The 14,034-nt window shown below is 42.4% G+C and overlaps 1 long non-coding RNA gene across 1 annotated transcript in view; it reads right to left on the minus strand.

Annotated features, from left to right (window-relative positions):
* Positions 1 to 6,163: 6,163 nt before the first annotated feature.
* Positions 6,164 to 14,034, minus strand: part of LOC131825817 (uncharacterized) — a 54,584-nt gene continuing 46,713 nt past the window's right edge. Inside the window, exon 3 of the long non-coding RNA XR_009351319.1 lies at positions 6,164 to 6,267. This is a non-coding gene — a long non-coding RNA (uncharacterized LOC131825817). The remainder of the gene's footprint in view (positions 6,268 to 14,034) is intronic.

Consider the following 14,034-nt stretch of genomic DNA (forward strand, 5'->3'; position numbering starts at 1 on the left):
AATAAACATTAGGGTGTATGTATCCCTTCCAATCAGTATTTTTTTTTTATCCTTTGGGTAAATACCTAGTAGTGCAGTTGCTGGATCCTAGGGCAATTCTATTTTCAACTTTTTGAGGAACCTCCACACAGTTTTCCAGAGTAGCTCTGTCAGTTTGCATTCCCACCAACAGTGTAAGAGGGTTTCCCCTTTCTCTGCATCCTTGCCAACACCTGCTGTTTTCTGTTGTTAATTTTAGCCATTCTAACTGCTGTTAGGTGATACCTCATTGTAGTTTTGATTTGTATTCCCCAGATGATAAGTGATGTTGAGCATCTTTTCATGCGTCTTTTAGCCATCTGTATGTCTTCTTAGGGAAGATGTCTATTCATGTCTTCTGTCCATTTTTAAATTGGATTATTTATATTTTGGGTGCTGAGTTGTATAAGTTTTTTATGTATTTAGGATACTAATCCTTTATCAGTTGTGTCATTTGCAAATAACTTCTCCCATTCTATAGGTTGCCTTTTAATTTTCTTGTTTCCTTTGCTGGCAGAAGCTTGTTATTTTGACGAAGTCTCAATAGTTTATTTTTGCTTTTGTTTCCCTTGCCTCAGGAGACATATCTAGTAAAAAATTGCTTTGGCTGATGTCAAAGAGGTTCCTGCTTGTGTTCTTCTCTAGGACTTTGATGGTTTCCTATCTCGCATTTAGGTCTTTCAACCATTTTGAACTTATTTTTGTGCATGATGTAAGAAAGTGGTCTGGGGCACCTGGGTGGCTCAGCGAGTTAAGCCTCTGCCTTCGACTCAGGTCATGATCTCAGGTCCTGGGATCAAGTCCCGCATGAGGCTCTCTGCTCAGCAGGGAGCCTGTTTTCCCCCCTCTCTGTCTGCCTCTCTGCCTACTTGTGGTCTCTCTCTCTGTGTCTAATAAATAAATAAATAAATAAACAAATAATCTTAAAAAAAAAAAAAAAAGCGGTCAAGTTTCATTCTTTTGCATGTTGCTGTCCAGGTTTCCCAACACCATTTGTTGAAGAGACTGTTTCCCCCCGCCACTGGATATTCTTTCCTGCTTTGTCGAAGATGAGTTGGCCATATAGTTGGGGGTTTGTTTCTGGGTTTTCTATTTTACTCCATTGATCTGTGTGTCTGTTTTTGTACCAGTACCATAGTGTCTTAACAATTAACACTTACAATTACTTCAAGCTGTAACACAGCTTGAAGTCAAGAATTGTGACACCTTCAGCTTTGGTTTTCTTTTTCAACATTACTTTGGCTATTCAGGGTCTTTTCTGGTTTCATATAAATTTTAGGGTGGTTTGTTCCAGCTCTGTGAAAAGCACTGGTGGTATTTTGATAGGGATTGCATTAAATGTGTAGACTGCTTTGGGCAGCAGAGACATTTTAACAACATTTGTTCTTCCAATCCACGAACATGGAATGTTTTTCCATTTATTTGTGTCATCTTCAATTTCTTTCATCAGTGGTTTGCAGTTTATGAGACATTTCTGTTGTAATTGGTTAAACCTTGTCTTTCATTTATAATTATTTTAAATGATAATGCTCAGTGTTTAGGCAGTAAAACTTAGTAAATTTATGCAGGGCAATTTGACGATACAGTCAAAAGCCTTTAAAGACACGCAGACTTTGGGGATCACTGGGTGGCTCAGTTAAGTGTAGGACTTTTGGTTTTGACTCATATCATGATCTCACGGTCTTAAGTTCAAGCACCCTGTGAGGCTCCACACTCAGCTTGAGGTACTTTCCCCCTCCCTCTACCACTCCCTCCAGTCTTCCCTCCAGCCCCACCACTTGCTTATACACACTTATACACGCGCTCTCTCTCTAAAATAAAAAGATAACTAAAGTCTTTTTAAAAAACAAGCAGACTTTTAACCAAGAAATTCTCATAATTGTAGAGGAGTACAAAGGCTGAACAGTGTTGTTTGTAATAATAATAAAAGGCTGGAGTGGCTATATTAATTTCGGATAAAGTATATCAAGAAAAAGAAAAATTACTAGGGAGAAAAAGGGTGTATTATGTAACCACAAAAGGATCAATTCACTAAAAAGACACAGTAATCCTAAATGTGAATGTACCAATAACATAGCCTTAAAGTAAATGGATCAAATACTGATAGAACTAAAGGCAGACATAGACAAATCTGCAATGTTAGGTGGAAAATTCAACATTCTTCTGTCAAAAATTGACAGAAAAACTAAACAGAAAGTCAGCAAGGATATAGAAAAACTCAACAACTTTGTGACAGTTGGTTAAGGGACTGACTCTTAGTTTCAGCTCAGGTCCTGATCTCGGGGTCATGAAATCGAACCCTGTGTCAGGCTCTATGCCCAGCAAGGAGACTGCTGAAGTTTCTCTCTCCCTCTCCCTCTACCCCACCCCACCAAAACAAATAAATAAATCTTAAATAAAAGAAATGCCTCAAAAACAGCAAAATCCATTGGAACTAATCAACATTTACACAACACTCCACTAAACAACAACAGAATACACATTCTTTTTGAACACCCAGAGTATATGCATTTAAAAAAACTATATCCTGGGCCATAGATTTCAAAATTGGCAAGATATGAACAGATATTTTACTGAAAGGCATATATATACATAAAAAACAAACACATGAAAAGATGTTCGACATCACTAGCCATTAGAAAATGCAAATTAGATACTACTACACCCCTATGAGAATAAATTTAAAAATAATGACAATACCATGGTTAGCATACAAAGAACTGGATCTCATACATTGCTGGTGAAAATAGTTTGATAGTTTCTTAAAAACTAAACTCACACTTGCCATATGACTCAACAATTGCTCTCCTTGGTATTTATCCCAGAGAAATGAAAACTCCTGTCCACACAGAAACTTGAATCCATTGTTCATAGATGTTTTATTTGTAGTACCCCAAAACCTGAAAGGAAAAAAAGTCCCTCAATAGGTAAATGGTTAAACAAGATGAATGGATGAATAGCATATCCATATCATAGAATACAATGAAAAGGAATGATATATTCAACAACTTGGGTGGGTATCCAAATCATTACAAGAAGTGAAAAGAAGTCAGTCACAAAAGGTTACATGCTATAATTCCATTTACTTAACGTTCTTGAAATGACAAAACTATGGAGATGAAGAATAGATTAGTGATTGTCAGGAGTTCAGGATGGGGTGGAGAGGACAGTGGCATGTAGACCGTACAAGGGTAGCAAGCTGAAGACCTTTGAGGGGATGCAATAGTTCTGTATCTTGTATGTGGTGGTGGTTACATGAACCTACATGTGTTGCGAGGATAGAGAACTATGCACCAATTTATACCAGTGTCAAATACCTGGTTTTGATAATGTACTATTACTATAATCATGAAAGATATACCATCAAGGGAAACAGGATGACTTCTATGTACCATCTTTGCATCTTCCTGTGAATCTATAATTATTCCAAAATAAAAATGCTCAAAAGAAGAAACAAACAAAAACAGGGAAACTTCTTAATTCCTTAGCCATACAGAATTGGTTAAATAAAGCCATGGACCATCTAAAAAAATCACTAAAAGGATGTTGCAAAATAATACTTAATGCTGTGAAAGATTTTTCACACTATATCATTTATGTTTTCTAAAGATTTTATTTGTTTATTTGAAAGGGAGAGAGTGAATGAAAGAGAGAGCATGAGCAGGGGGAGGGGAGAAGAAGACTCCCCTGCTGAGCAGGGAGCCTGAAGTGGGGCTCCATCCCAGGACTCTGGAATCATAACCTGAGCTGAAGGCAGTTGCCTAACTGACTGAGCCACTCAGGCGCTCACACTACTATCATTTAATGAGAAAAATACCAAAATAGTCAATATAATCCCTTTCTAAAAAGAGTATATTTGTGCATAGAAAGGATATTTAGCATAGACCCTGTGTGGTAAGATTATGGATGCCTTTTATTTTCACAATAAGTGTAATCACTATCTATCACCATACAATGTTATTACAACATTATGAACTATATTCCCCATGCTGTACTTTTCATCTTCATGACTTAATTTATAACTGGAAATTTTTACCTCTTAATCCTGTTTATCTATTTTGTCCATCACCCTCTCCCCCATCTCCCCTCTGGCAACCATCACGTTGACCTCTGTATTTAAGAGTCTGTTGTTTGTTTGTTCACTTGTTTTCTTTTTAGATTCTACATGTAAGAGAAATCATATGGCATTTGCCTTTCTTTCTCTGACGTATTTCACCTAGCATAGTACCCTCCAGATCCATCCATGTTGTCATAAATGGTAAGATCTCGTTCTTTTTTTATGGCTGAGTAATATTCTGTGTGTGTGTGTGTGTGTAATGTATGTATGTAAAATAGATATATAGGTTGAACAATACTACATATATATAAATCTCTCATATATATGTATATGTATATTATGTGTGTGATTTTGTGTGTGTGTGTGTGTATTTATGACATATCTTTATCCATTCATCCCCGGATGTGCATATTTGGGTTACTTCCATACCTTGACTATTATATATATATATATATTTATTTATTTCTGCAATAAACACGAGTACATGTATCTTTTTGAATTAGTGTTTTCATTTTCTTTGGGCAAATACCCAGTAGTAGAATTATTGAATTATACAGTTTTTCTATTTTTAATTGTTTTGAGGAGTCTTCACACTGTTTTCCACAGTAGTTGCATCAATTACATTTCTACATTTCTAACAAGTATTTCTTTTTCTCCACATCATCACCAGCACTTGTTGTTTCTTGTCTTTTTGACACTGGCCACTCAGACTGGTGTTAGGTGACACCTCACTATGATTTTGATTTGCATTTCCCTGATGATTAGTGATTTTGAACATCTTTCCGTGTATCTGTGGACCACCTATATGTCTTCTTTGCAAAAATGTCTATTGAGGTCCTCCACCCATTTTTTAAAAATTTTAATCCCAGTGTAGTTAACATACAGTGTTATGTTAATTTCAAGTGTACAATATAATGATTTGACAATTCTATAGTTACTCAGAACTCATCATGATGCGTGTACTCTTTAATCCCCGACACATCTTTTACCCATCCCTCCCACCCACCTGCCTTCTAGTGACCATACTTGTTCTCTATAGTTAAGGGTCTGTTTCTTGGTTTGTCTCTCTTGTTCTCCCTCTTTTTACCTTTGTTCATTTGTTTTCTTAAATTCCACATGAGGTGTAAGGACTGTTTCCTCAGGGCCAATTCCTTAAAACAAGGAATTCCTAAACAAAGTATGCACCAAGCCCTGTGCCTAGAAACTCTGCAGCTTGGAAGTGTTCATTAAGTATCTTGTCCTAGGCCATGGAGCTAGCAAATGGAAAGATGAAACCTAGCTTGAGGCAACTCCATACCAACCTTTCTATTCTCTCCCAGACCACTTTCACCTCTTCTGCTCCCTCTCTTTTCTCCTCAAGTTGTATAAATTCCTGCAGTGGTTATCCTCCTTACCCCCACCCTCTTCTAACCTTGCTTCCGCTGTCCTCATTCAGGCCGGTCCTCCAGAAACCTAGTATAACTACTTGGTTTGAAACCTATGCACTTGGGGCACCTGGGTGGCTCAGGCGTTAAGTGTCTGCCTTCGGCTCAGGTCATGATCCCAGAGTCCCAGGATTGAGCCCCACATTGGGCTCCCTGGTCAGCGGGAAGCCTGTTTTCTCTCCTACTACCTCTGCTTGTGTTCCCTCTCTTGCTGTATCTTTTGCTGTCAAGTAAATGAATAGAATCTTAAAAAAAAAGAAAGAAAGAACCCTATGCATTTATTAGCATCTTCAAAAGGAATCCTCAGACTCAACTCAAATGGAGAAACAGGAAGCCAGATAATCTCAGTGACCTCTGTGCCCAGACCAGAAAATGAGGCAAGGCCCAGAAGAGCTGAGTTGAGAGAAGAGGCAGAGAATGAGAGCCCTTCTGGCCTGCCATCAGTCCAGGGCTGCCTTCTCCAGATATGGCAACAGAATGAAGTTTAGAAGGGCTTTAAAAATATGCTTTCTAAAACTTAATAATTGTTGTTAAGAAACTTTAATGTCTGTAAGACTTTATTGTCTGTTTTTAATTCAAGGTTATATTTGTCCATCTTCCTGTTGGTGTGATAGGCAGTTTTGCTAACATTTGCGCTTACCATGTCTGTTTGCCATGGGGGTGCTCCCTTTTTCCTCCTGTGGTGAGCACTCAGAGCCAGCATAAGCAGGAGATGTCATCAGGGCTTTCCCCACTGTGCATTGGCTTGTATAGATAACTAAATGCTACCTAGGGAAAAGGATAGTTATAAAAGACACATTCATTTCCTGAAACTGAAGCTTAAATGATCGCATTGTCTTTAACAAACCTTAATTTTTGGAGGAAGGATTAAAACTTACATAATTCAAAGTCACCCCATTCCTTATCTCATCACCCCAACACTGTCCTTTTCCTTTTCTCCTGCCAGGGACCATTATTTGGCTTGTCCTGCCTATGCAGGCTTGTGGAAGATGATTTCACTCTAAATGTGAGAGAAAAGTAAGGCACATCCTTTAGTGGAAGTGCTCAAGTTACAGCGAAAAAAAAAAAATAGTGCATATGGTACACATACCTGGGAAATATATCATGGAAAACACTGACCTGGGCTCCCCAGACCCTGCAGGACCATGTTCTGTCCCTTGCTTCTCTATCTCTGTTGGTTCTCTTACTCAAATAGATGCAACTACCTCCTGAATGCAGCTGCTTCTGAAATCTCCAGTTCAGTATTTGTTTCACTTTCTGCAGCCTCACATCTTGAATTTCTTGGAGGATAATTCCATGGGAAACATTGATGGTCAAAAATGGAGTACAATGGCCAAGTAAAGTAGGTTATAAAGAGAAAGGCAAATACTGTATGATCTCATATCTACGGAGGTAAAAATCATATCTAAAAAAATAAATCATAGGTACAGAGAACAGGTTGGTGGTTGCCGGAGGCTGGGAGTAGGGAGTGGGCAAATGAGTGGAGTCCAAAAGGCACAGACTTCCAGTTATAAAATAAATAAGTCACTGTATGTAATGTACAGCACATTGACTATAGTTCATAATACCGTATTACATATTGAAAGTGGCTAAGAGAGCAGATCTCAAAAGTTCTCATTGCAAGAAAAAATTCTGTAGCTATGCATAATGATGGATATTAACTAGACTTATTATGATTGTTTCATAATATCTATAAACATCGAATCATGTACACATGAATGCTATATGTCAGTTATACCTCAATAAAAAATAAATGCTAAAAACCATAAGATACTTTGTGATATGTAATGCTGATGAGAATATTAGGGGAAAGGTGCTATTGGTGAGAATGTGGATTAGTGTGAATGGAGGACTGTGTTGGACTATTAGCATCAAAAGGCTGCCTGTCAAGATGGGATTGGGAGGGAGACAAACTATAAGTGACTCTTAATCTCACAAAACAAACTGAGGGTTGCTGGGGGGAGGGGGGTTGGTAGAAGGGGGGTGGGGTTATGGACATTGGGGAGGATATGTGCTTTGGTGAGTGCTGTGAAGTGTGTAAACCTGGCGATTCACAGACCTGTACCCCTGGGGATAAAAATATATGTTTATAAAAAATTAAAAATTAAAAATTAATAAAGAAAAAAAATAAAAGAAGGCTGCCTGAGGTAGCTTAGATCAATTAGGACTTTGTTTGCTCCTGTCTGAGAAATAGCCCAGAGCTGTTTGAAAGCTCTAAGAGGACTTTCAATGGCCCAGACTTAACTGGCCTTCCTGCTCCCCTCTCCTTAGTGCATGGCTTTCATCCTCCAGGTCACAATAAGGCTGCTGCAGCGCTTGCCATACAACAGAGACCCATGTAGGAAGTGGAGGAAGGACTGGAAATTTCCTGGAAGTCTCACTCAGAACTTCCACTTATGTCTTGTTGGCCACCCATATCTGCCAGGGAGTTGCAGAAATGAAGCTTTTTCATTATTGAGAGAGTAAGGGAATAATGAATATTGGGTAGATTACTAACACCCTCTGCCATGAAGTTCAAGCTTTTTGGAGGACAATTTAAAAATAGTTATCAAAAATTAAAAATTTAAATGCAAGAGTGCCTGGGTGGTTCAATCATTAAGCGTTTGCCTTCGGCTCAAGTCATGATCCCAGGGTTCTGGGATCAAGCCCGCATCAGGTTCCCTGCTTGGTGGGAAGTTTCTTCTCCCTCTCCTACTCCCTCTGCTTGTGTTCTCTCTCTCTCTCTCTCTCTCTCTCACTGTCTCTTTCTCTCTTAAACAAATAAAAAATCTTTTTAAAAAATTTAAATGCAGGGGCGCCTGGGTGGCTCAGTGGGTTAAGCCGCTGCCTTCGGCTCAGGTCATGATCTCAGGGTCCTGGGATCGAGTCCCGCATCGGGCTCTCTGCTCAGCAGGGAGCCTGCTTCCTCCTCTCTCTCTCTGCCTGCCTCTCTGCCTACTTGTAATCTCTCTGTCAAATAAATAAATAAAATCTTTAAAAAAAAATTTAAATGCAATTACCTCTTGACTCAAATCCCCCTGCTAGTAATTTATCCTGGAGATGTGTTCTCACATACAAGCATATGCTTACACACTACAAGCAGTTACTTGCAGCAGGAAGCAATTCATGGAAATGCATTTCACTGAATGCAGTGCCTCAGGAAATGTCAGGCTCTGACCCATCCAATTCCCAAGGAGGAAGTGGGTAGAGACAGGGAGCAGGAGTGTGGGCGGGGGTCTCTAAAGCCAAGGAACAAAAGTGGGGAGATGAGCAAAGATGTCTCCCTGCAATGCCCCAATGTAACCACTTCACAGAAAGTAAGAGGGTAGGCAGATCATCTCTGAGACTAAAAAGGGTTGTTTCAGTGTCTGTAAATAACTGTCTTTCTTTTGTGCTCTTCTGGGTAGAGGAAGCAGGGGAAGCAAGGCTCAGAAGGCGACTCTTAACATCCAAGACTCTTGAAGACAGTTGAGTCCGCTCTTCATCTTCAGAGGAGGAAGCTGAGATCGAGGGAGGTGCAGGGGCACTTGGGGTGCAACTCTTCTGGGTCTGCTTTTTGGAGATCATCTCAGACACTTGGAGGCCATCACGGTTACTCCACCGAGAGCAGTCATCCCTTAGTGTCACACTCCACACTCAGAGGGGCAGCTGGTGGGCATTTCATGAATGGGGGTGCTCAGTCCTCCAGAAACTTGGGCTGAGTCTTGAAGAGGCCCTGCCCAAATGTAAAGACACAGCAGTAGTAGCTTAAGGCAAAGGGCTTGCCTGGTGGCTCCCTTCACCAAAGGCTCCTTCTGAGCAAAAACCTGAAAGACCCTTGGAAAGAGTTGATGGAGATTTGCATGAGAACAGCTCCATCTACAAGGAGATAAGGCCCGAGTTATCATCTAACTACAGCTTTGTATTTTCTCCAAACTAAAGAGGCATTTGAAGAAGAGGGGCTCAACGTGGGATACTATCGATACAGTAGGAGGGAAGGACGGGAGGACAGGAATGGTCATTGTTATAGCCCCGACTGTTCAAACAGCCACTGTAGGCTGGACATTTTCATTGGAGAGTCTTCCTATAAAGTATTATCAATCCATACTACGCTATGCATAGGGGCAGGGAACACACATGCTGAAAATTACTCGTGCTTCCCCCACCCTCCTCTCTCCATGGGAACCTCCAAGGCCTCAGCAGGTGGGGGAGAACATCACCCCCTGGGACATCTTTCCACCTTACCTTTTCACCTGACTCTCAGACAGAACCCACTCTGACCTCTCCCTCCACCTACCCTAGGGCCTGGCTCTGGACTCTTTTTCAGCTGACGGATACACTTTACAAGGAAGCAGGGATGGTTTGGAAATCTTTTGGCATGTATTACGGTGAGGAATTTGAACAACTTCGAAGAAGCAGAGCCAAGTGAAATTCCCACACAGATGGTTCTGTCAGACGAATCTGGGGGCTTTTCTCCTGGCGGTATCGGGGACAACACTGTGGGGTTTTTCTGGGTCCACTCCAACTATGCAAAATTGCTTGCTGCCCTCTCCGCTTCCCTACCATGGACACTGTCCGAACACCATATCTTGTGTCAGGCACTGTGCGCAACACTGGGGATAAAAATGAGGGAAGGCTGGGTAGGTCTGGCCAGCAAACCCTGGATTGTCCCCAGCAGAGCTATGGCCTGGAGAGTTCTGCGGAGAAAGGCTGCAAGCATTTAGAGAGACTCCAACAGAACACTGGAGCAATGGTTTGAACAGGATATGTGGTAAGGGAGAAGAGAAGACTGGGTGTGGAGAGGGCAGTAAAGACAGAACAGTGAGCATTTCTTGTTTTAGCCCACCTAGCATCCACTCTCTCTCTGAATATGCTCCTTGGAGTTCTTATGGAAAAATATCCTTCTGGAAACTCAGTTCATGGGGTTCCAGTCGGCTGGCTTTGTCCTGGGTGCCAAGGGCGGCACTCACATGAACCAATCCTAACAGTCTACTCCTTGACCACAGGACTGGGTTCAGAAGTGAGCACAGAGCCTCATTTCCAGGACTTGGGCTGTATCTCCTGGGAAAGAGAAGCCCTTTCCTCTGAGGTCATTAAGGGGGAAAGCCTGGATATGGCAAAAGGTACCTTAGGGGGACGCTACTGGAGACAAAAAGGAGGGAGCAAAGAAATGAGGGAAAAAATGAAAGAAAGTAAGTCTTTCCAGGTCTGACCACCTGGGCCAGACTTGAAGCTCCAAGTCCTGAGCTTTTCAGAAACATGAACCAATCAATTTCCTCCTTTTTTTTCTTTTTTGCTTCATCCAGTTAGGGTAAGGCTTCCTTTATGGTTATAAATGGTCCATAAAGAAGTAATCCATAAAGATAGGATACTGGAAAAGGACCGAAAGGTACTTTCTCTCCTTTCCCAGCCTTTAAATTCACAAAAGATTAAAAAGCTGCCTTCAAAGGGCTCTAGGAAGCAAAGAACACAGCCAAGGGTATGCCTGGGGCCGTAATGTTGCTGGTAGATTCTGGAAGAACCAGGAGAGACCCCTCACCTGAGGAGCAAGAGAAAATGAGACAGGAGATCAGAGAGCCATATCAGAGTGTGCTCGAAGGCCAGGGAAACCAGCTCGGAGAGAATCTTCAACTCTGCGGAGCCCCCTGTGGGGACTGCTGGGCACAGGGGCTCTTCTTCTCAGGGAGCATCGCTGGCTTGGTGTTTACCCTGTGCTCCCTCCTGGTGCTCTCATTCAGCTTGGTGGCGATCTGGCAGCTGTTTATGGGTGAAGTTGTTGGAAGGCAATGGCTGGTATTCAGGCTTTGAAATCAGACAGGCCCAACCATGAACATCGGCTTGTTATGTGACCGAGGGACTCACGCCCTCCTGCGTCAGTCCAAACTAGGAATTTCACCCCTTCCCTAGTGCTCCTCATAACACCTCACGTAAAGCATTTGTAAGCATAACAGAGGAATGGACTTTCCTGAAGAAGCAGGACTAGGAGTGAGGATGCACCAGGGCACATGGGTGGCATAGTCGGTTGAGCCTCTGATTCTTGTTTTGTGCTCAGGTCACGATGTTCGGGTCCTGTGATAGAGGGACGCCTTGCTCACGACTGAGTCTGCTGAAGTTGCTCTCTCTGTTTCCCTCTGCCCCAACCGCACTTGCTCACGCACTCTCTCTCTCTCTCTAAAATCAATCAATCTTTAAAAAAGAAAAAAAGAATAAAAGAGGACGTGCCACACACCACATCCAAACAATACCCAAAGAAGATGATCTTGGACTGCAACCACCAGGGGCCTCTCTTGGCTTTTCCTCTCCTGCCCCAGTTGCCGCCAGTCCACCTGCCTCTTCTCCCCTCCCCTCTTCCTTTTCTCCTCCTCCTCCACCCCTGCCCTGGACTTCTAAGCAGTCATTTCTTCTCTTTGCCTTAATCAAGGGAGTCACTGCTCCTCTCTGAAGCCTCAGCACTGGTTAGCACCCAGGACCTGGAGGTCACAACTTCTGTCCTGTATCAGAAGTGTTCCTAGTAACAGACTCTTCATCATAGAGAACAAATTGATGATTACCAGAGGGGAGGGAGAGGGCACTTGTAATGAACACCAAAGTGTTGAATCACCGTACTGTAACCCGAAAGTAATATCACACTGTGTGTTAACCACCTTCGAATTAAAATAAAAACTTTTTAAAAAGAAAGGTTCTTGGTTGCAGACTTTGAAATCCACTCTGGCTGGCTTTGGCAGAATGGGATTGATTGATTGATTGATTGATTGATTTTTAAGATTTTATTTATTTTAGAGAAAGGGAGAGAGCACAAGCACAGGGAGCAGCAGGCAGAGGGAGAGGGAGAAGCAAACTCCCAGCAGAGCAGGGAGCCTGACACAGGGGACTTGATCCCAGGACCCTGGGATCATGACCTGAGCCAAAGGCAGACACTTAACCGACTGAGCCACCCAGACACCCCCAGAATGGGATTTGTTAAAGGATATTGGATGACTCACAGATTTACTGGGATGATGGAGACTCTGAACTGGGCTCCAAGGAGCAATGCCCACAACCACCGTGTCTGAGAACTGAATGGCCAAGGGAACTGCTGCGTCCTCACCTCCAGGATCATGCTGCCTGCCATGAGCCAGAACCTACCAATGTCTTGGCCAGCCACAGAGAACCACACTCCTCTGCTGCCATTTCCCCATGCAGGGGTACAACCTCATGGGCTGCCTTTCCTTTTTCCAAGGTTTTTTTGATGGGCCCCAGGTCCCACATGGATCCCTAGCTCCTAAGCATGTGGGAGATGGCATTTATAATTCTCTATAGCCAGTGTGGACCCTGTGGGAGAAGGGGCCTGGAGCAATGCTGAAGGAGATGTTGGCTGAGGAGTGTGGTCTTCAGTCTGTGGTCTGCTACCTTCACCTAGCACCTCATGTAGTTGCTTTCCAAAAGATAGTCCCTTTTGTAAGAGGAATTCTACTGGCAGGTTTTTAAGACCCTTTTCTCTGTCTTATTACATGGCAATGTGAAAATGAATAGAATAAGGCTGAAGTTATTAGCACAGTATCTGTCACATAGTAGGTGTTCAGTGTGTGTTAACTACTAATCAGTAGTTTCCAGTTGGCCCTTCAAGGTTTGTGGGGGGAGGATCTGCAACTCACGGTGCTTAAGAAGATCAGGCAAAAAGGCTGGGATGGGGGGAAGATCCATTAATGAAAATACTGATCTGGACATTTTTTTCTCCCTATAGCCCATCCCACTTCTTCCAGAATGTCTTTTCATTCTGTTAGAATAAGAACTTCACTCAGCATCAACTCTATCTGTTGAAACCTCTGAACAGCCACCCCTTCACAAGACCCCAGAGTTGTCTGTAGTCCCTGACTTGGTTTCTGCCATGTATTTCCATCAGCCTTCACCAGCTTTTGGTCTCTTGTCCAGAGGCAACATGACTAGAGAATGCATTGCATCCAGGTGAAACCTCTGAGAGTTAGCAAGATGGATAATGTCCCTGCCTTCCATGATGCCCTAAATGAGCTTAGGAGATAATAATGTGTACTTCGTTATTTAGTTGCCCAACGAGACCTATTTTTTCACACAGCCTAAACAATCTGCTAGGTACCACTATGAGGGTATTAGTTTGTGGGTATTAGTTTGTGGAGGCCCAGCTGTGGGCCAGTTGACATTCCCCCAGATGTTGTGTGGGACAGCGGTGCCCACTGAAGTCAAGAGGAAGCCCTGGGCTTCTACTTCACAGGGGAAATACTGTTGCTTCAACAGCTTCCTTCATTCAGCAAACCCTGCTTGCAATATATCATTTGGGGGTATTTATCAGTATTTTGAGGGATCTTCAATGTATATTTTCAGCCTATATAACTTCAGAGAAGGCATTTGGGCCTAATTACATTATCAAAGACAAGACTGAAGGCTTGCTGGCTTTGCTTCCTTTATTTTGGAAAAACTCTTCTCGTCTGATTGAGTCTACCTGGTTCACAGCCAAGCTGAATGGAGGCAATCATCTGACAGACATTCTAGATGATTCTAGAAGAAAAAGACATCTCCTGTTGGTCCTACTCTCATCAGACTGTCATAACCCCTTTGCTAGTC

This window comes from Mustela lutreola, chromosome 2, assembly GCF_030435805.1.
Source record: "Mustela lutreola isolate mMusLut2 chromosome 2, mMusLut2.pri, whole genome shotgun sequence".
Taxonomy (NCBI): domain Eukaryota; kingdom Metazoa; phylum Chordata; class Mammalia; order Carnivora; family Mustelidae; genus Mustela; species Mustela lutreola.